Source organism: Arachis duranensis, chromosome 3 (genome assembly GCF_000817695.3).
Source record: "Arachis duranensis cultivar V14167 chromosome 3, aradu.V14167.gnm2.J7QH, whole genome shotgun sequence".
Classification (NCBI taxonomy): Eukaryota; Viridiplantae; Streptophyta; class Magnoliopsida; order Fabales; family Fabaceae; genus Arachis; species Arachis duranensis.
The window spans coordinates 31588233-31610210 of record NC_029774.3 but is presented as its reverse complement, the minus strand read 5'-3'; the positions used below and the strand labels follow the sequence as shown (position 1 = coordinate 31610210).

General features: G+C 28.3%; 1 pseudogene; it reads right to left on the bottom strand.

Annotated features, from left to right (window-relative positions):
* Positions 1-5063: 5063 nt before the first annotated feature.
* The window catches only part of LOC107478542 (protein ENHANCED DISEASE RESISTANCE 2-like), a 22590-nt pseudogene continuing 5675 nt past the window's right edge, over positions 5064-21978 (bottom strand).

Genomic DNA, 21978 nt, shown 5'->3' with positions numbered 1-21978 from the left:
TTATAAAATAATTATTTGCATTTTATTTTTTTACTCTCACGTCATTCACTTTTCCTACTGAGAATCTGTGAGGACAATGTTCTCACCCCCTACAAATTTTCTTTTTCAACGACAGGTTCAGGAATCCTTGGCGCGAAGCCGCGACCGAACTACAGAGATTTATGTATATATGTATTCGTATTTTCTGTATTTGGTTGAGCCTTAGATTTTATTTTTTTCCCCGTCGTTTATTATTTTGGTTTTTAGAGGAGTAGGACTTGTATTTGAAAATCTTTGAATAAGTCTATATATATAATGCTATGTGAATATATACTTATGTGATTAAGTTGTTTAAAGTCAAGAATTTTTTATTTCTTAATTAAAAATTTGGTTGTATTTCGCAAAGGCTCAATATTAGATAAATGTATTACTAAATAAAAATGTTAGAGGTAGGTAACACCTAAATTTTTAGTGCGATCATGAGGTGCTAAAAGTTAGGGTGTTATATCAAAGCAGTTTGTTCCTGTTAGAACATTGGGAATGGACTGACAATGCTTCAATACATACTCTGAGTATCTGTCATGCAGTAGAACTTGTCCTAATGACAAGAGTTTGAGTTTCAAATGCATGATTGCCTATTAATTAACACTGTTAGTTGACCGTTGCATCTCTCATGGTATTAGGTCTGGTCAATTTAATACTGATGCTTTGTGTATACAAAAACACTAACGAATTGTCATAGGTGAAATAGAATTAATAGATGATGCAAATCACAGTATTTAGGAACGTTAGAGGTTACTTTTCATGATTAACTCAGTCTTGAATCACAATTTCTGTTTGTATCCTATGACTTAGTATACCGTCTGTCCTTTTATAATTACATTGAAGTCTTTTGTTCAGATTTCTTTCATGGAAAGTGATTTGCTTATTTTTTTTCCAATCATATTCCTTTATTCGAATGTATCCTTGCTTGACCTTGTTTGTAAATATTTGCTTGAATCTCCTGGACTATTTCTCTTTGTTGTTGTTTATACTTTTTTTTCATGAATCTTGTACTCTTTGATATGACCTTGAACCTATTCTGGCACAACAAAATGGTCATCGAATCATCTTGTAGCTTCTACTTCACATCACATTTTTCTCTTATATTCAAATCATACGAGTTCTTCGTATTTGAAAATTATATATGCTAATTTTTTTTTTCGTTTTTCCTAACGTGTTCAAAAATAAAGTTAGTTCAAATTTCTTCCATCTTATAACAATTTTTAAGGACAAAAATTTTTGTAAGGCGGATAGAATATAACGACCCGTATTTTTGAAAATTTAATTAAAAAAGTTATAATTTATTTTATTAATTTGAGTTCCTTATTTCAGAAAATTTATTAAGAATAATTAAATTGATTTTATGAATATTTTGAGTTTTATTTTTGTGTAATTTTATTATAATTGATTATTTTATATAATTTAAAATTAAAATTCTACTAATAGAAAAAATAATAAAAAGTTATATCATTTAATTTGAATAATTAATATATTTATTTTATAAATAAAATTTAAAATAATTATTTGATCTCAGTGATATGTTAATAAATAGTGTTCTTAAATATTTTTAATGGAGTAAATTTGATTTTAAAATTATTATTCTACTATTCAATTTTATCAAAATATCTATTCTATTCTTATTTCCGTATAAAAATTCTAATTTTACCCTAATTCCCAAATTGAAAACCGTAACCCTAACTCCTTTATCCCAACCGCCATTCCCTTTCCAAAATTTAAACACCACACATGCACATATAAAAAGAAAAGGGAGAGAGTGACGGAACAGAGAAAGAAAATAAGGAATAGGGAAGAAGACGACGCCGACAGGGCTAGGAGTCGCCATCGCCATCGCTGTTGCAAGGAGGAGAGGGAGAACGAGAACTTGAAAGTAGAAGGAGAACAACGACAAAGAGTGAAGGAGAAGTAGAAGTCAATGAACGCAGATGAGAAGGACAAGGTATGTTCTCACACCGTCTAACTAACCACTGCCACTCCCATTGATTGGGTTCAAAGTCGTCGCTATTGCACCCATTCTTAATGCCATTAGGGTTTGTTGCTGCTACCAAGGAGGAGCCGAACAGGGAGAGGAGGTCGCCACCGATTCTGTCGCAGAAAGGGAGAAACGAATGTGTGAGAGAAAGTGACGTAAATGGGGAGGAGCTGTTCTTCTGCCGCCGCTGTCACCGAAAACCTTGGTTGCCGCCGTCTTTACTGCTGGAGCTTTTCACTGTGGGAGAAAAGAGACTGCACCATCTTCTTCATTTTGACACTGAACCTCCATTCATAATCCTTATTGTTGCGTTCTGTTGGAACTATCAAAATTATTGTTGTTGCGAGCGTAATCGAAATTGGTACTGCTACCGCCATCTCAGTTGCATTAAAATTGTCACTGTTGCTACAAATTTAAAATAAACGGGTTATATTCATTTAGTATATCAGATCAATTTTACTTAACACATGCTCATAATTGTTAATGAGTCAAATTTAAACTGATTTACGAATTAGTTTAACTTACTTTCAATTTTGATCAGGATACTCAAAAGTAAAAAAATTATTTTAAAACCAAATTAATATTGGGAGACATGTGCATGTAGGGTATTAAAAGTTTTTACAAAAGCAAGACTTAACCCGACTAGAGGTGTTTATAGATTGGATAATATCTGCAAATTCATGGTATCTATATATATAATTCGTAATCTGCGGACATTGTCCAATCTACAAGATGATCGAATTGGATCCGATCCGATCCTCATTCTAGTAGGATCGGATCGTGGATATCACAGCTGCATCTGCGGATCCGATTCGAAGATATGCAAATCCACATCTAGTAAATAAAAAATTAAAATATATGTTATATTAACCTCACAAAACCTAATTTCTCTGCTACCTCTCCTAACAAAAAATACTACAACAAAATCAGTCTTTTGCCATGTTTTTAAAGTGTGTCGAAAAGTAAAAAAAAAAAGCAAACAATAGCTTTTCGCCACGCTTTTTTTAGCTATCGACACGTTTTAAAACACCTCTCATAAACTCAACCTTACCCAGAACTTCACCTCACTCCAACCCTCTTCTCAGACCTTGGGGCAAACATTTAACATAAAAATTTAATAATAATATTTATATCAAAATAAAATTTATAAATATAATTATTCTTTAAGTTTGTTACTAATAAGATAATAAATAAATAATTCTACAGATGAAAAATATAAAATAGTTTATAATTGTACTCTTCGAGTTTTTAATGATTTAAAATCTTCAATAATTGAATCAGAACTAAACTTTTCAGCAATTTTTTTCTCAATGTAAATAACCAAACTATCCACAAGAAAAAGAGGAAAATCGAAATTGAAGTGTTCTAGCGTGTAACAAAATCAAAATTGAAATAGGCACGGGGTAATAAGTTATACACACGTGGGTAATGATTTTTTTATTTTTATATTAAAATTTTGATATGTTGTGAAGTTAACAAAGACCCACTCGCAAAAAATTATTATGCAACAAAAGTTTGAGATGGGAATTCTGGATACTTTAAGTTATAATAAAACATCTAAGCCAGCTGAACTACTTTTTATTTTTTGACGAACTACTACTAATTTTTTTATTAAAAGTTTGGAGGCATGGCCCTCCTTGTCTGACTTAAGCTCCGCCACTGTTTCGACGACACTTTTCCGTTCATCCCTTCCTCTGTTCTTCATTGCTTCATCCGTCGCCATGGTTCATCGTTCACCATGGTTCCTCTCTCTTCCATCACAGTGCCTTTCCTTGTCAAATTGTGCCTGTGATCTAGCCGCATCACCTATCTGGAATTGTCGCATTGCCACTGTTGCTACTGTCAGATCTCCGAAGTTGCTTGGTGTCTTTCGTTCTCCTTCTCTAGTATTGTGTGGTGGCTCAATTTTGGTCTTATATTTTTTTCTGCAGTGCTTCATTTTTTTCTTTAAATTTAGATATAAAAAGTGTTATACTGCAAAAAAAAATTAATTATTAGTTCAATTTACTTTGATATACAAAAAGTTAGTTCTAAATGCTATTTGTTTTTCAGTTCTTACCTGTAGGAATTTAAATCTTTAAAAAAAAAGTAAATTTCAATAATTTTACATGTTGAGTTGTGTTTTGAGGTGTTGCTGCCTGTCCCTGAGGAATGAATGGTTGCTAAACAGGTTAAAAAAAGGCGAAAGATGTTTTATTAAATTTTTTATAAAAATAAATATTTTAATATATATTTCTTTTGTAATTATGTTTGATACCGATCTGATTTTATTTGTAATTATGCGAATCAGATCCGAACATAAAAAATATGGATATCCTATGAAATGAGTTTAGTATTGATTGGATTGAAATTTCGATCAGATCCGATTCGATCCGATTTTCGTATACTCTTAACCCTTATTTTAATCTTAGTGGATTCCATTTACAAATTACTCTATTCTACTTTGAAAGTTGGTTCTATTCCTGTAGAATCCTGTTTTGAAATCAATAAACATAACTTCTCCTAATTTTATAATTCATTTCTTAAAGCTTAAACCAATATGAAATTTGAACTAGATAGACTAGGTAATAGGTATGCAAGGTTGTCATTTCCAATTGATTGCAACTTAATATCATTTCACAACAAGGAGTTGTACACATTCAAAGATATTGATATGATAAACTAACTGGTTTTTCTACATTAAAGTCTTGTTTTAAATTTGGCCCTTAAAAATCATTCAACCAATTATAATTATAACTTGTGTTCAATTAGAATGGAACTATTAATCTCTTATAGTCTCAGCAATTTATCAAGCGATATTTTGATAAAGTTTCTGTATGAAAAATGTTAATTGGATTTCAATCATTGAAACAAACAAAAATAAAAAATAAAAAACACAACAGAAAACTTAATCAAAAGAAAGAGCTAGTGAAACTATAAATGGTAAATGAGTAAGTGGCAAAAGGAACTAAAATGATATATGCATTAAGAGAACAAAAAATAAAAGACTATACTTTCATTATAATTTGATTCTTCAATGTAATTGTAAGCATTTGAGCCAAAAAATTAACTAGCTAGAATCAAATTGTTTATTAATTTTGGCAAAAGGCCTCAAGATTCCCATGATACAGCAGAATCAATGCTTAGGCGATTTAATCGAACAGCTCCAAGAATGTATTCTGGTAATTCGTCCTCCTCTTTTGCCTACAATTATGGAAATGATGAGTATCAAGTTGTACATCCTAATTGTCACATTAGTGTTGGAACTTTATTGTAATATAAATTTTTATATGGTATAATTATAATTATTTATAATTATTAGTGATTTAATTTTATTCGTTAATATAGACACATTAGATTAAAAGAGAAAACACATACAAAAATATTCGTTACAGGATATTTTTTTTTTATTTTTCTCTTACCGACACAAAGAGAAAATAAATTTTATTATGACAAATGTTTAAAGAAGAAAAAAAATTTTATCTTAAAATTTAACTCTATCGTAATCAAAATATATTATGATAGTGAATCTAAATATGAAATTTACAGCCTTTAAAATAACGCTTTTACTTAAGTTAATTTTACCATTAGTACTTAAAATAAGGTGCTAGTTTAATTTAAACGAAGGGAAAATGGAAATATTTATCATTAAATATAATTAGAAGTATTAAAGGAAGAAACCTCTATCAAAATGGCAAGGTCAACCACTAGGCTTGTGACATATCCCATGACAAGTCCAATCACACGCCTAGCTACTGAAGAGGATCCAATATCCAAATCTATCTGCATGCAAAAACAAAATTCCTATCAAAATTGCTTCATAATGAATGGCTAGTTGTTAATATGAATTAGGACTTGAAAGTTGAAACTACTACCCGTTAACATATATAAATCCACAATTGATGCTAAATTGTTGACATTTTTGGTGTTATAATATTTGTAATTATATATTTATTATATTTAATATGATTTAATTATTTTGAAAATAATTAAAAAAATATAAAATAAAATAATCTTAAAATATTTTATGTTAATTTTTTATTATCTTTCAAACATTTTTTAGAAAATGCTACAAGATCCCCACATGATTAGCTTGGTATATATCCATATATGTTAGAAGGAACATAAATTTTCTTAAGTTTGAATAATTACCTCTAAAAAATTATCTTGTCGATGGTATTTACATGTGACAGCTTTGCCCAACAAGCAAGCTTTTGTTCCTACAGCTCGCTTTACCATCCAGTATCCCTGTATAAAAAGAAAACCATTATTTATCAAATAAATGCTTTAATTCATTCATTAAAAATTACATACCTCAACTATACTTGGAATTAGTTTGAATCTTGAATCACGAAATGCATCACTTCCATCCACAAACTTAGCCAATAGAGAATCTTCTTTTATTGGCCTATCAGATGCGTAATATAGAACCAAACTGTAGTTTGGTTTTGCTGGAACCTGACATGAGATCGTCACAAAATAAAAACTCTTCTTCATAAGAATTAACTTCATTAATCAAATACTTATTCATGTAATTTTTCTCGCAAAGAACAGTCATATTATACCCATACCTGTAGATTGAATACAAGAATAAAAGGAAGCTTTTTTCCTTCTTCTAACTGCAATTCAAGAAAAAAGGATTAAAAGATGATGGTTTATAGTGAAAAGAATCAACAATCTCACGTATTCAAATAAAAGGTTTCGATAATAACCCGGTAAGAAAAACTAGCCATGCTATATTATTGAAACTAAAATTTTGTAAATAATATAATCAAAATAAAAATATAAAAATATGATAATGTACTACAAAATATTTTATTATTTGATTGTGAGAAGTTTGATTATTTTATTAGTTTGTCATTTTATTCAAAGATGTGCAAAACAACATACATAAATATAAATACTATGACATTCTCAACAACACAACACAAAAACTTCAAGTGAAGTGAACTCTATTGTAAAAGTTTGTAGAAAAGCTATAACGATAAACACTAAACACTAAACTAATCTCTATGGGATTATTATACATTGGAATGAAAAATGTAGTATATAACAAAACATATGTTTTGACAATTAATATAGTTCCCATGAAAAAGGAACAAATTAAACAAATATATTGTCACGAAATTATAGCTCGTATGAAATAAGATTTAAGAGTACTCTTAAATGGAGTTTAGATTCAATAAATCATCTTATATGAATTTTGTGCCTTTAAATCGTACTTTCATACCAATTACAATTTATTAAAAATTTATTAAACTACTCTCTCTATATATAAACTTTTATTCAATCTCATAAACATGGAAGCCAGTAATAAATGCAATGACGAGTTCTAAAAGCTTTCATATTAAGAATTGAATGAACGTACATATCAAAGAGAGAAAAATTTTATAAATTTCCTAAGATTTATATAAATCACAAGCTTGAGATAATTAAAGTTTTTTTTTTAAATCTGTAATCAAAATACTCAAGCAAAATTAAGAATTGTTCTTTCACCTCTATTTTAGAATAATATGTATGATGTATGATATTAAATACATGAGATTTAAAAGGGAAGAAAACCTGAACTAAGCATTTAGGGTGCAATGCAACTCTATCCATAGCTTTGTCAACTTTTAACCAATCAACAGCTATGAGCTTGAGAAGCGGATCCCCACCAACTATCTGCATGACAAATTTCATATAAATTATATATATTATAGAAAAAATTTTAAACCTACCGAAAATACTGGTATTCTAGTTATTTTAACGTTGATTTCAATTAATATATATTATATATATTTTTTATAATTCAGATCAACGGTTAAAATAACTGAAACATCAATATTTTTGGTATACTTAAAACTCTTCTTATATTATAATAATATAGGATGTAGGATGGTCATTTTAAGTGCCACTTGTGCTGAATTGAGAAATGTATCCCCTATTGTTTCTTTATTGGAGAAACAAAAATAATGGCTAGACTAAAGAAGATAGAAGCACCACACCATTAATTCTGATTAGATAGTTAATAAATCAGTATATATAAAAAGAGATATATAAATACTTTTATTTCTTCTCATTTACAGCTAGATTACAAATCCACGTTTCTATCTCTAAATAATTAAAAAAACATATGATTTTTATTCCAAATATTAATAGGTAAATACTAATAGTGTCTCTAATGTTATTTTATTTTGTCATATATATTGGTATTCCAAATATTTCAAAAGTAACTCAATATTTATCATCACTTTTCATCAGCTATATATGCCACTATCTTCATCAATATTTTTTGATAGATTAACATTGGAATATATTAAATTATTTTTAAAATGTTATAGTCGCAAGTTAAATAAAAAATAAAAACTTAAAACAAGATTAGTTCTTATCCAAAATATTTAAAACGAAAATGACACTTTATATATGCTACAAAATTTCAGCAACTTGAACATGGAATACGCCTTAAGATAAAGGCGAGTTTCACATAATTATGTAGTTATGTAGTGAACTAACCTTTGTATTATCTTTTAAATAATTCTTTCCTCTAATCTTAAATCCTTCACAACTGGGACAAGTCCAACACTCAGTGTCCTTGTCATCATTCCCTTTTCGTAAAGAACCATGAACACCACTCACATCAAGTGGGATAGGATCTAAACTAGTATCCAATTCTCTCATTATCTCTGCAGCTGGAACTAGTACAATACATAAACAAGTATTTTAGAATCTAAATTTGTATGGAATAAACATATATAAGTCTCATTTATGTGGAAATTGCACATCAAATTTGACATCTTTTTCATTTGCTTAAAGTAGTTGATGGACTGGAAGATTGAAACATCAAAAAAATAGAAATGTGTAAGAAAAAAAAAACTATAATGCCTTATGGCCTTTATTGCCATTAGAAAACACAATAAATAAAGGGCAATGAAAAAATTACCTGAAATTTTATTTGAAGCTGTGTGTGGTGAAGCATTGTTTGGTTTGGCTTTGCGCTCCTAACATAATAAGCAAGGTATCAAACTCTAAAATGCAAATATTTAAAGTAAGCAGGCATAATAAATTGAAATTTAAAGAAACCTGGTGATCATAAGTTTCTTCATCTGATGAATATGCAGTAATTGCATCGTAGAACTCATCCTGCACCTCATCATCTTCATACTTAGCACTAGAAACAGGAGATTTTGCGATATTGGCATGACGAGCACTCGTCGCATTTTTTTGTTGGATTGATGGATTCGCTCCAATATATTCCTTCAGACCTACCATTTTAAAAAAATATAAATATTAAGCTGTATTTAGTTTAGTTTTTTTTTAATTAAGAAATAAAAAATAAATATAAGTTGAATTACTTTACCTGCTACTTGGCACAATAAAGCATAAGGAATACTTCTCTCGAATTTGGAGTTTTGGTTGTTGTTCTTCCAATGAAACCAAGATACAGAGTGTATTTCTAATGTATGGGTGACTAAACATTTTTGTCTATCTACTCCCATAGGAGTGTTCAAATTTCTAATCTCCCATGTAGATGCTACAAAAAGAAAATAATAATAATAATAATAATAATAAGAAAGAAAATTAGTCAAATAAAAAAATCAATTGTCCTTTTTAAATTTTTTATACATTAAAACTACGTTTGTTTGTAAATACTAGAATTGAGATTAAAAAATTAAGATTTAATATCATATTTTTGAGATTTAAAGTTTCAATTTCTTTGATATTTTTAGAAGGTGAAAACACATGATATTTAAATTTTTTAAAATAAAAATTAAAATTTTAATAATTTTTTTTAAATCTACCTTTATTCGAATTTTAAAACTTTAATTCTATTTTTTCTCATCGGTAAGCGCAGGATTCAGAAACCTATATAATGTACATGAAAACTTGAAACACATTCAAAAACCTAAAATAAAAAGCTCCATAGGTTCATGTTCACTACCAAAACACAAGCTATATTTGGTTGGAAGGAAAAAAATAGAGAGAAAGAAAATAAAAAGGAAAGAAAAAAAAGAAAGGAAAGGAAAGAAATTGAGTGGATTTTTATTTTCTTTAGATGTGTTTAGATGGAAGGAAAATAAAAATGAAAAAAATGTTATAAAAAGATAATTTTACCCCTATATTATAAAATATATTAAAAAAGTAAAGGAGTAGTATTGGAAGTAGAGAGAAAAACATTAGTTTTCTCTCCATTTTCTTTCCAATATTAGAGAGGAAAAAAACTGGTGATTTTTTCATCTATTTTTTTTCCTCTCTAATTTTCCTTCTCAACCAAACAAAGAAAAATAATTATTTTCCTTTCCATTTTCTTTCCTTCTATTTTCCTCTCAAACAAACATAGTATAATGCAAAACTATATTCTGCATGTGCATGGTATAGGAAGGAATGTGAGTTGCAACATTAATGAGAGAAGGGTGGGTGCAAGAGAGAGAATTGGATCCCAAAAAAAAAGAAGTGAATAAGAAGGGGAATGGTGAGGAGAATAGTGGGAGTTGTCATGTGCATTGAGTGACTTAGAATTAGAGGTGGAAATAGGTCAGGCCAGACCAGACTTTACTCTTAACAGGTCTGACTTGTCATACGGTTGATTGGCCTGAGCCTGGTCTGCAGCTTGTTATAGGCTCTTTATAAAGTACTAAGCCTGCCCTGTTATTCAACTTGGCCTGGCCTGAAACCTATTAAAAGGCCTAATAATTTTTTTTTACAAAAACAAAAATATTATTTAAAAAATTATTTTTTAATAAAAATAGTTATATGTAATATGTCATATATTTAATATTTATAAAAAATTTTAAACATTTAACATATTTAAAATATACACAAATATTTATAATAAAATATAATAAATTTAAAATATCTCATAATTTTATTAATAATAAATAATTATTTATATATTTAATTATATTTTAACAGGTCCAGACAAGTCTGACAAACCTATAAAGCTAACTAGTGAGTCTAGACCTGGTCTATTAATGTATTAAGATTTTTAAAAAAATCTGGGCCCTGTACCTATTTTATAATAGGTCAGGCCTGATCAGGCCAAACACAGGTCAGACTACAGGCCCCTGACAGGCTGTCTGACCTTTTTCCACCCCTACTTAGAATCAAGGGAGGTGGTAAGAGACACGTACGAGTCTCAAAGAGAGAACCAAGAGGGAGTGAGCACGAATTATTAGATAGAGTATTTATGGAGAATGAATGGTAAGATGTACGATGAGAGGGTAGTTGAAAGCCTTATCCGATCGTTGTCTGTTGGTTGTTGAAACAAAAGTAGTTGATTGGGCCTGAAATCATTCAAAACATGGGGAAAGGAGAGTGGGAGAATTGGATCCCAGAAGAAAATGATGATGATTAATAAAGATGATATAGGTTATTTTCAAATCACTTAAATTTTAGGATGTTAAAAATGTAAAGCAAGTGAACACAAACAATTTTTAGAAAGAAAAACTAATTGAAATAAGATATCCTCTTACGATTAATTTTTGTACGCCGATACCCTGATCTTGGAGGCTTTTTCTTATGAGTAGCTGGCAACTGCAAGATTGCTGAAATAATCAAACGTGAAAAATTTTTATATATCAATACTATGTAAAATTACACAACCAACTTTCACTTTCATAAATATACTTACTGTAATTGCCATCTTGTCCACGAAACCATTGCCTAGAGAAGATAAAATCTCTCTTTGAATTCCACCTAAAGTCTCATATAAGTTATTTTTTCGATGGTTAATAAGACTTTGAATGGGAAAGGAGACAATTTAAAACACCAAATTAAGTTTGGGTAAAATTAAAATGGAAAATGTATAGCTCTATTAGAATTTGTAATTTTTACATTATCTTGGTCTATAATATGATGATTCTCATGTTCTCTAGTAATTATTACATGTATTATCGTGCAAACTCTTAGTTTAATTTTCTTTGATTGAGAACTTTTGTAAAAAAAATATATATATATATATATATATTATTAAAAAAATAACAAAATTTTATCCCATCAAATAAAATCAGCTCTATAAATTACAAATATTAGTATATATTCAATAAAAATTTACTAACTAATTCATATTATTAAAATTATAAGTTTCAAATAAAGCATTTGGAAATTCAAATGAAATAGTTTGTCATCATGCATAAATTACCGAGTAAGATACTTAGGATACCTTCAAAAAAAAAAAAAAGTTATATTGATTAGATCTCATAGAATATTATTCTTCAAGTACCGTATGTTATGTTACGTGTAACTAACTTACTCATATCTTTTCTCTCGTTCAATGCTTAGAAACACTTCTAACACATTTTCTGCACTTGTATCAATGACAGCAACCGATTTTGCTAAGACACTTTTATTAATCTACAAAATATAAAAAGAATGCCAAAGAAGAATATAATTACCTATAATATCATAATAAATTAATACACTCAGTGTTACAAATAGATGATTATAATACATTCGAAGTGTCTTTTACTAATAATACGAAATTATAACATCATATCTATTTGTGGAAACTAGTAATGTCAATGTCTATGAGAAAATGTAATATTTTAAAAAGAAAAAAAAAAACAACCTTAATATGTTGACAATTAATTTAACCGACGAGGAAAACAAATTTACCTATAATTGTTTTTCAATAATGTATAGCAAATAAAAGAAGTTCAAAATAATTAAACTAACATTGTCATGAATCTACAAAATAAATAACGAGAAAGAACTATCTAATCACAAAGGTAAAAATAATAAATCAAGCAAAATTGAGTTCAATATTTTGAGTTTAGAACTAAAATTAATAATAATTGACAATCATAAACTAATTGATTGAGTTATGAATATTATGTATTTATTTAAAAAATAATTAATAAATGTAAATAAGTTAACTTTGAACTAATTTAAATTAATTTTTATTATTTTTCAAATATTTTCGTATTATCATTCAAATATTTGAACAAGAAAAAGAGAATAAATATAACATATATATATTTTTTCTATAAAGCAAAAGACTGCTTTAATATTTATGTGAGAAATTATAGAAAAAACAGAGTGTGAAAAAAAGCGAGATAAGTTGAGAAAAATCATAATTCTATGAGTAGTGTTAGGGAGTCAATGGCCTAAGTGTACAATATGTACAATAGGCTAAATCTTTGATCCATGAATAGAATGAACATCACTCATATTATCCAGAATAACCATCTGGATACCAGGATAAATAAACATCTCATGTCATAAAATCACGAACACTGATCTTTCGGATCTCAAACTCTAATATCATATCATGAAACCACTCATCCCAAAAGCGTAACTTGATAGAACAATATAACACTAATGATTATATCTCTAATACTTCCTAAACCTTCATTGCATGCATTGTACGCTTAAACCATTGGCTCTCTATACTTTCCCTAATTCTATTTCTTTGTAACGGTGTCATTCAAAGGCGTGAATTTTGGATTAATTCATGTAGTTCTCCTTTTTTAAGTTAGTTTAGTACTTAAAAAATTGCTAAACTTCAATTCTCTGTTTTTTAAGTTGTATTAGAAATTTAGACGTTTGTGAGCATGGTTTGAACTCTGAAGTTCTTGATGAATTATATTAGAATTAATTATTTAATTTGTTGAATTAGAGACTGCAACTAATTTAATTATAGTGAAAATTTTATTATAATTTATGGTGAAGACCAAATATAAATCTCAATACACTTAAAAACTGATCAAAAATATATAACTGTGTTAATCTCTATTCTCTTTATTGATATGTTCAACATAAAATGAGATAAAATTAAAATGAAATAATTTTTTGCATAATTAATTTCATTGTATTTCTAAGAAAAGAGATAAAATTCTAAAACAACCTGGAATCATTCCTTTTACAAATCTTTTCAGAATAGCTAGGACAATTAAATTCAAAGCAAGTGGATTTTTAAGATATATATATAGCTTCAATACCGTCTTTTACCACAAAAATTTAGAAACATGCATACCTTGTAATTCGTGAGGTCCTCAAAAATTCTAACGCCTGAAATAAAATTAATTAATAAATAAATGAAAGTTCAGTCCTGGCCAACAAAAAGAAAGAAGTGTAACCCAAAAAATAGAAGAGCAAAAAGATTTTTTTTATCAATTTAATGAGAATTAAATCCCACTTTGATTCATGTGATTGACGAGTTGCATTGATTTAGTCCTTAATTTTTTAATTGCTACAATTTAGTCTTTTAAATTTAAAAAAAGTATATAGTCTCTCGTGTATTTTCCGTCACAAAAACTCAACGTCGTTAGTGACGTAACTCAAATCTTGCTATGATGAACATATTAAAACGACGTCGTACGCGTTGACGCTAAAGAAAATATTAAACTACGTCATTTGAGGGTTCGAATAATCTTGTCATAACCAAATTCCTTGTCATAACCCTCAAACGACGTTGTTTAATATTTATTTTAGCGTCAAAATGCCTCCAAAATCATTTTAATATGTTAAGTGTGGTAAGATTTGAGTTACATTACTAACAGCGTTGAGTTTTAGTAATAAAAAATACATAAAAGACTATATTAATACACTTTTTTAAATTTTAAAAATTAAATTTTTGCAATTGAAAAGTAATAACTAAATCACTTCAACTCACCCATATCATAGAATAAGGTGGAGCTTATCTCACTTAAGGAAATTCAAACAAGCAAGGTATATATTTGCCTAATAAAACAAATAGTACCGGACATGGTACGAACACACTTCCATTGATGTTCTTCAAATACATCTTGATCCTTATCAAATCCGTCAAAACTAAAACTTCTTGTTCTTGTTCTTGATGATTGTCGTGAAAGTATCTCTGGGCCTTTGGCATCAAAAAGGGAAAAATTAAGTCAACTATAGTATTAACAAAGACATATAAAATAAATTAAAAAAGATAGTATAACAATATTAGCAAATAGCAATATAGAAAAGTAGAACTTACGTTTATGATTCTTTGTAAAAATGTAATATATAGATATTTATTTAGAAACTCACTTTCACAATTTGACGGGGATAACAGGTTGAGTACTACGCAAATTCTAATATATAACGAAAACATAACGTAATCATACACCTGAATCAAATTTTTAACCTACTTGTTTACAAAAGCAAATGTAATTAATAACACTAATCCATCATGTCTCTCAAACCCATTATTCCAATTTATTCTTTTCTTCGCACCCCGTATAAAAAAACAAATTTTGATTTGCATACTATTTTCTATCGCTTTTAGAAAGAAAAAGAAAAAGATTGCCCGAAAATTCTCATTTACAAGTGTATATTTGAACATTAATTAATTTCTTTTAGCATTACTTTTATTAGTGTATTTAATATCAATTAGAGAAAGTATAGATTAGTCAATTTTAGCATCTAGAGTTTATAATTTAGGGTGCAAAAGATTAAAAATTTATGATTTAGGATTTAAAATTTAAAATAAATAAAATATTTTTTTTAAAAAATAGCAAATGTTTTATAAAAGAATTAATTCTCTAATATTATTCTATCAGTTAATCTTAAATTCTAAAGTTTAAATATATAGATGATAATAAATGTAAGATTAATCAAAATAGTTATTACTTTTCACTTTAAAGGAGACTTGTTGGGTTGAACGTTGAAGTGTTAGAAATAGGAAAAAATATTTTCTTTTATATATTTTATATATATTAAATCAAGGAATGCCTTTTCTTTTTCTTTTTACCTTGTCCAATTCTTATAAGCTTTCTTAATCCAGAGCCAAATCGCTTCACACTATGTCGATTGCGATGATCGAGATCGAGCCTTATACAAATATAAAGACAAAATGATATGTCAACTTATGATAACCTCTTCTGATCAAAATAGGATGAATTCAAAAGTAACATATCCATTATCTAATAACTGATTGGGATTAAATCATCAAAAGCGTACTAATAAGGAAAGACAACATATACAGTTATTCACCTATTGTTAAAATAAATAAACAAATGAGCTAGCTTCTTATTTTTTAATATTCTAGATATATATGTTAATAAAAAATAGTATTTGTGTATTAAATTTAACTACTAAAATCAGTCATCATGTATTTATATATAAATATATATTATTTAATTTATTTTTAATATATATTTTATATTTTTACATATATTTTATACTAATAACTGATTTAATTACTAATTTTATTATAACCTAACTATTTTACTTTCTAAAAAATTAAAAAAGGACTAATTTGTTAAATGTTAAAGACTAATTTATTTTTTTCTTATCTAATATTCTAAAAAGTTAAAAATTTAACAAAGTGCGTATATAATTGGAAAAATAAAATGCATACTCCTCTTGATTTAGTTTCTCTCTAGGATCGCCTCCGCTTGACAAGTCATTTTCAGCCTGAAAAAGAACAAATACTAAGTGATTTTCACAACTACGTATCCATGACACTCAAATTAATTCAAAGAACTAGTCCATATTTTTCACTTATGATGATGACAATCAGTATAAAGTAAAGCTAAATATTATAAACTTCCATACAATCAGTATTTAAAAACCAAAGATTTTGTAATTAGTAACTTTTTTTTAATAATTATCAATTAATCTTACAAATTATATTATTGTAACTTTATAACTATTATAAAAAATATTATGTACACATTAAAAATAAGATATCAAATATATTTTAACATAAATTTTATACAAATAATAAATTTTGTGACTATTTTTTTATATACACCTAGCATTATCCAACTATTATATATTATACCTGTTGCTTGGCATGATTAAATGCTTCCATCCATCTCTGAGCTTCTGTCGCTGTAGCACAAGCGATCTTCAATGAAATATATATGTTAATAAATAAATAAAAATTCATTTATGTTCAATAAAAAATGTAAAATTTATCCATGAAAACGTAACATTTTAAACTAATAAGCTCTTTAATGTAGAGTAAATACTTTGTCATGCATGATATTAAAAATAGGACTATATTATTAAGAATGATCATTTAGGTAACATTTAGAAGAGAAAATGAAACTAAAATTAAAGATAAAAATTGAGAGATAGAGATTGAGAGAGAGACTGTGACCAAAAAAATAAAAGATTGAGAGAGAGACTAATAAGCAAGCAATTTTATTTTGATTTGTTGCTATTTAATTCAGGTAGTTTTTCTGTTATTGTTTCTATTATTGTTTTTGCTTTTAATTAGCTTTCACCTGTGATACAAGAAATTAGGTCATGCATAGTGCTTCTAGTATAGTTTTTTCTGTCATAACTGCATATAACATTATATCTACTAAAATCAACAGTGACTTTATTTTATGTAAATATTGCTGCATGGCTATATGTACAATCTCTCCTTTTAATTGGAAGATTATTTCAGTTTAAGGTACGCCTAGAAATGATATTTATCTCATCAAGGATTCTCTTATTTTGTCTCGTTTATTGATGCATATATATACAAGATAGGCTTAGTATTTTCCTTATTCTAAGGGCATGATAGTCATTACAAGACATGTGTTGTTTGATGTAAATTTATTTTCATATGCTATGTTCTCTTTCTGCAACTTCGTTGGAATGTTTTCGCACTTTGGTATGTTGGATGTTTGTGAATGTTTTATCATATTGGACTTCGTTTTCTTATACATCTAATTTAGCCTTCTAGATTCGTTCGTGCTGTAATAAATTTATAATAGGTTTTCGTATATTCTTTTTGAGATATTTAAGATCAAAAGCTAAAATGTGCCAAATTCCCTTCTCCTACCTTCATGAACCCTAATAGCAAAATCAACAACAATAATAGAAAAAAAAAAAACTTCAAACTATAACTTACATCTCCTTTTTTGGAATCGTCTAAGCGATTGGAAATCCTTATTACGTAAAGATCCTGAACACAAAGGAATAGAAATATTTAGCTTAAAATTGAAATATATAATCTATAATCACATCCATTGTATGATCAATTCAATTGAGCACATTAAAAAAAAAAAGAAAAACATAAATTTTACTAGCTAGTGGATCACCATATTAGCAATCCTTCGTTGCCCTAGATTCTCCACCATTAGTGTGGGACCTACAACCCCTAGTCTTATAGGTTTCTGCACCACAACCACAAAAACAATGAGAAAGAAAAAGACATGAATAGAAATATAGTTACAACAGAAAGTTTCGGACATCACATTAAAAGGATAATACTAGCACAATTTATTTTTTTTTATTTAGCAATTAGTCAATAATATTTAAAAATATTGCCTAAAATTATATTATTGAGTTGCTAAACTAAAAATATTAGACTAATAATTAAAAGTCTTGACCAATATAAGAAAAAATTACTGATTTTCAAATTTTTTCATAAAAAATACCAGAGTTATAGTGTGTGACAATACACACTTTAATATTTTTATATTTTTAATATATTTTCATTTTCAACTAATTTTATACTAAAACTTTATATTTTCTTTATTATATTTGTTTTCTCAAAATTTTAAAATTATTTTTGTTAGAAAAAAAATATATACTACGGATAGTTTTTTATCTAAAATGTTTTTATGTTTTACAATAAAAACTAGTGTCAATTCTCTAAAGATAGTGTAAAGCGAATTTTTTTTTTTCAACTTTAATTTCTTTTTCCTAATTATGAGATAGAGAAAAGAGTGGGTGGTTGTCAAAAAAGCTAATGTAAGACTTTTAACTTTATGGGACTGACAAAGGGAGTTATAATAAAATGGGATTGGATAATTTCAATATATTTGCTTTATATAAAGATATAGATAAACAGAAAACATAACATGATGATCATCGTATTATTGAGCATTGTATATGGAATAATAATAATCATTAAAGATCATAATGTGATTTGTAATTGTATAAAAGTATATTTTAAGATTTACACTTTGAAATGTGATGATGATTTCTGAAAATAAAACCATTTAAGGGCTAAAACGAAACTAAACTATATGCCATTTTATAATGTTCAATGTTTGAATAATAAGTAAGAAGTTCCATGATTACTTAAAGTTGGGGGAAGAGATGGGAAATAAAGTTTCACATTCAATTGAATGCTTATTTATGAAGTATCTAGTTAAAAACGATTTCTTTTATATGCATCCAAATAAATAAACAAAACATTGAACATATTTGTAAAAGATCTGTTAAAACTTTTTTTTTTTTTACAAATGACCAAATTAATTGCATGCTCAAGTGAAGTTAGATTGTATTCTTTTTTCAATCTTAAACGTTAGGGCTCCTTATTTTAAGTTACATTATAAGCATTTCAAATATGAAAGGGCTTGAAATTTCTTTCTATATAGTTGAGTCTTTGTATAATTGAATTTGATGGAAAATTTAATGCAAAATTTTAATAGAGAAAAAATGAAAGTAGAATGATCTTGAACAAGATCATAGAAGCTAATAAAAAAATAGAGAAAGAATTTAAAAAACATACAATGCCTGGATTTTCATGGGGATCACGCTTGTACATGGCAACACATTTTCCCTTAACAAATAAAAATCGGAGATGGTGATAATCAGAGCCCATAGAATGAACACCCAGATGGTAAACCCAACCAAAGTATTCAAATATCCCTTTTTCTTCATGGTGATCAAATCTTCCACTTCCTGAAGATGCATTTAATGCTTCCATCATACAAAAATATGTTTCATTCGAATTCCGGATTGATTATTAGATGACAATGATAAGGGAACATCATGTTTATTATTTTTCCCTTTCAATGTATTTTGTTTCTACCTTAATTTCTCCGAAATGGCTGGGTATTGTTTATTGGTCATAATAAATATGTGTTCCGTATTTGTACACGTATTTTTTGAGTTTTATTGTGTTAAGCTTTGATCTGTCAAAGTGGTAATATAATTTTTTTTTTTTACTTATTCATTTAATTCTTGTTTTGTTGTTATCTCTATCAAGTTTGTCTAATGCACCAAGGGATACTTTCATTTCCACAATAAAATTGTCAAAAATAAAATAAGATTTAATTATTTTGTACATCTCTATAATTTTACTGAATTTTTAATTAGGTTTTTATATTTTTTTTAATTGGATCCTTATATCATTCATATTTTATAATTAAATCTCTATTGTGATAAAAATATTGAAATTAATGAAATATTCTATTAAATTTGTAACACCCTACCACACAGGGCCTTACGCTTAAGTCGTAAAGCAGAGGTGGCAAGGTATTACGACCTCTAAAAGAAAATGATATCTACATAGATATAGTTGGGTGAAATCATATTTAGGAGCCTTGAAGAACAAGCTAAACAAATTGATAAACAGAAAATCGTGACACACTCGCATGGGTATTCGTAAAACGGACAGGTAAAATCAAAATATAACTGAACACATATATATACATTATCAGAGTTCCAAAACTCAGATAGCAAGCTCCAGACTCGACCTGCGGAGATTCTATAAACATATATACATAGCCTAAAACAAAATATGACAGTCCAAAAGACAGTTCTTCGCTCGTAAGGAGGATACCCAAATGCTCAACGAGGTGTCTCTTGACCTGCATCTGAAAAACAACAACATAGTATGGGATGAGAACCGGGGGTTCTCAGTATGGTAAAGGTGCCCGCATAGTTAATATAAAAGGTCTCGGGAAAGCCAGAGGCATTCCTAAAACTTCGACACTCAGAATCATTCTTAAGGAAAATAAACTAAACCAAAAGTTAGGTAAGCTATCTAAGGTATTCTAATTCTGAATCTAACTTTAACCTAATAATTCACGTTCTGTCTCCTATAATCCTCCGAATCATTGGTGGAACAATCTTCTCTCCTCACACCTTCGTCAAGAGGAATTTTCCAAAAAACATACACATACAATTCAAGCAAAGAAAACACAGATAGAGAAGCATTTACAGCAAGTAGAACAAGTAGCAGATAAGTAGAATTTAACAGTTAAACAAACTAAAGCAATGCACACCCAAACAAAGCAAACAAATGCATATGATGTATGCCTGTCCTATGGCTGATGAGTCTCATCTGTCGGTTATACAGCCAACCCAACAAGTCCTGGTAGTTAACCATTGGACAGTCCCTCTGTGCGCGCATCCCCAAGCTCAATAATATTCCATGGAGTCAAACTCCAAGCTCAATATAATATTCCATGGAGTCACACTCCAAGCTCAATAGTATAGTATTCCATGGAGTTAAACTCCAAGCTCAATAATATAGTATTCCATGGAGTCGAACTCCAAGCTCAAATATAATATTCAATATTCATATATATGCATGCCCATGGGGGAATCCGGGGAGTTAAAGTGCCCGGTCACATCTTGCGACAGAGGGTCAACAAATAGTCTCAAATACACAAGCCACATAGTAATCTCTTTTCCTTTTAAAATATTACCTCAAATCAAAACTCCAATTCTTAAAGAAATTTTGGCAATATCTCCTCTAAGACTCAAATTTCTGCCACCCTTAAAGGGTCCCAACTATCAAACCAAACACCTCTCAGTCACTCAAAACATTTCCAGTAACAAATTATTTCATAATCAAACAAATACCAATATTAAATCTTTTTTCAAAACCAACCAACTTCAATAGCAAATTATTGACAACAGCTAAGCCTCACATTTTATACTATATACACAATCCATCAATTATTCATTCATTTCATTCCTATCTTAAGGTCTTCTAGCCTAAATTTTCACGTGACATTAAACATTAACTACGAGAAACCAAAACCATACCTTCGTACGGAATCAAAATATTCAAAGCTCTGGAGAAGCTTTTTGACTGAGCTATTGAAGAAGAAAATGTCCAGAATCGTTTATGCCTCCTAAAACTTCCGTTGACCAAATTCAAAAGAAAGAGGAGTTACGTCACTGTCAACTTCCACTAATAAAAAAATGGTACCAACGTGTAGGGGAGGAGGTTACGAATACTCTTACCGGATTAGATTTTTGATTGGAGTTACGGATTTCAATAAATCAAAGCCAGAAGTTTGGTGGGGTTTAAGTTTCCTTTTTTCCTCTCTCGGCTACGCTCTTCTTTTTTTTTCTTTTTTTCCTCGTTCTCT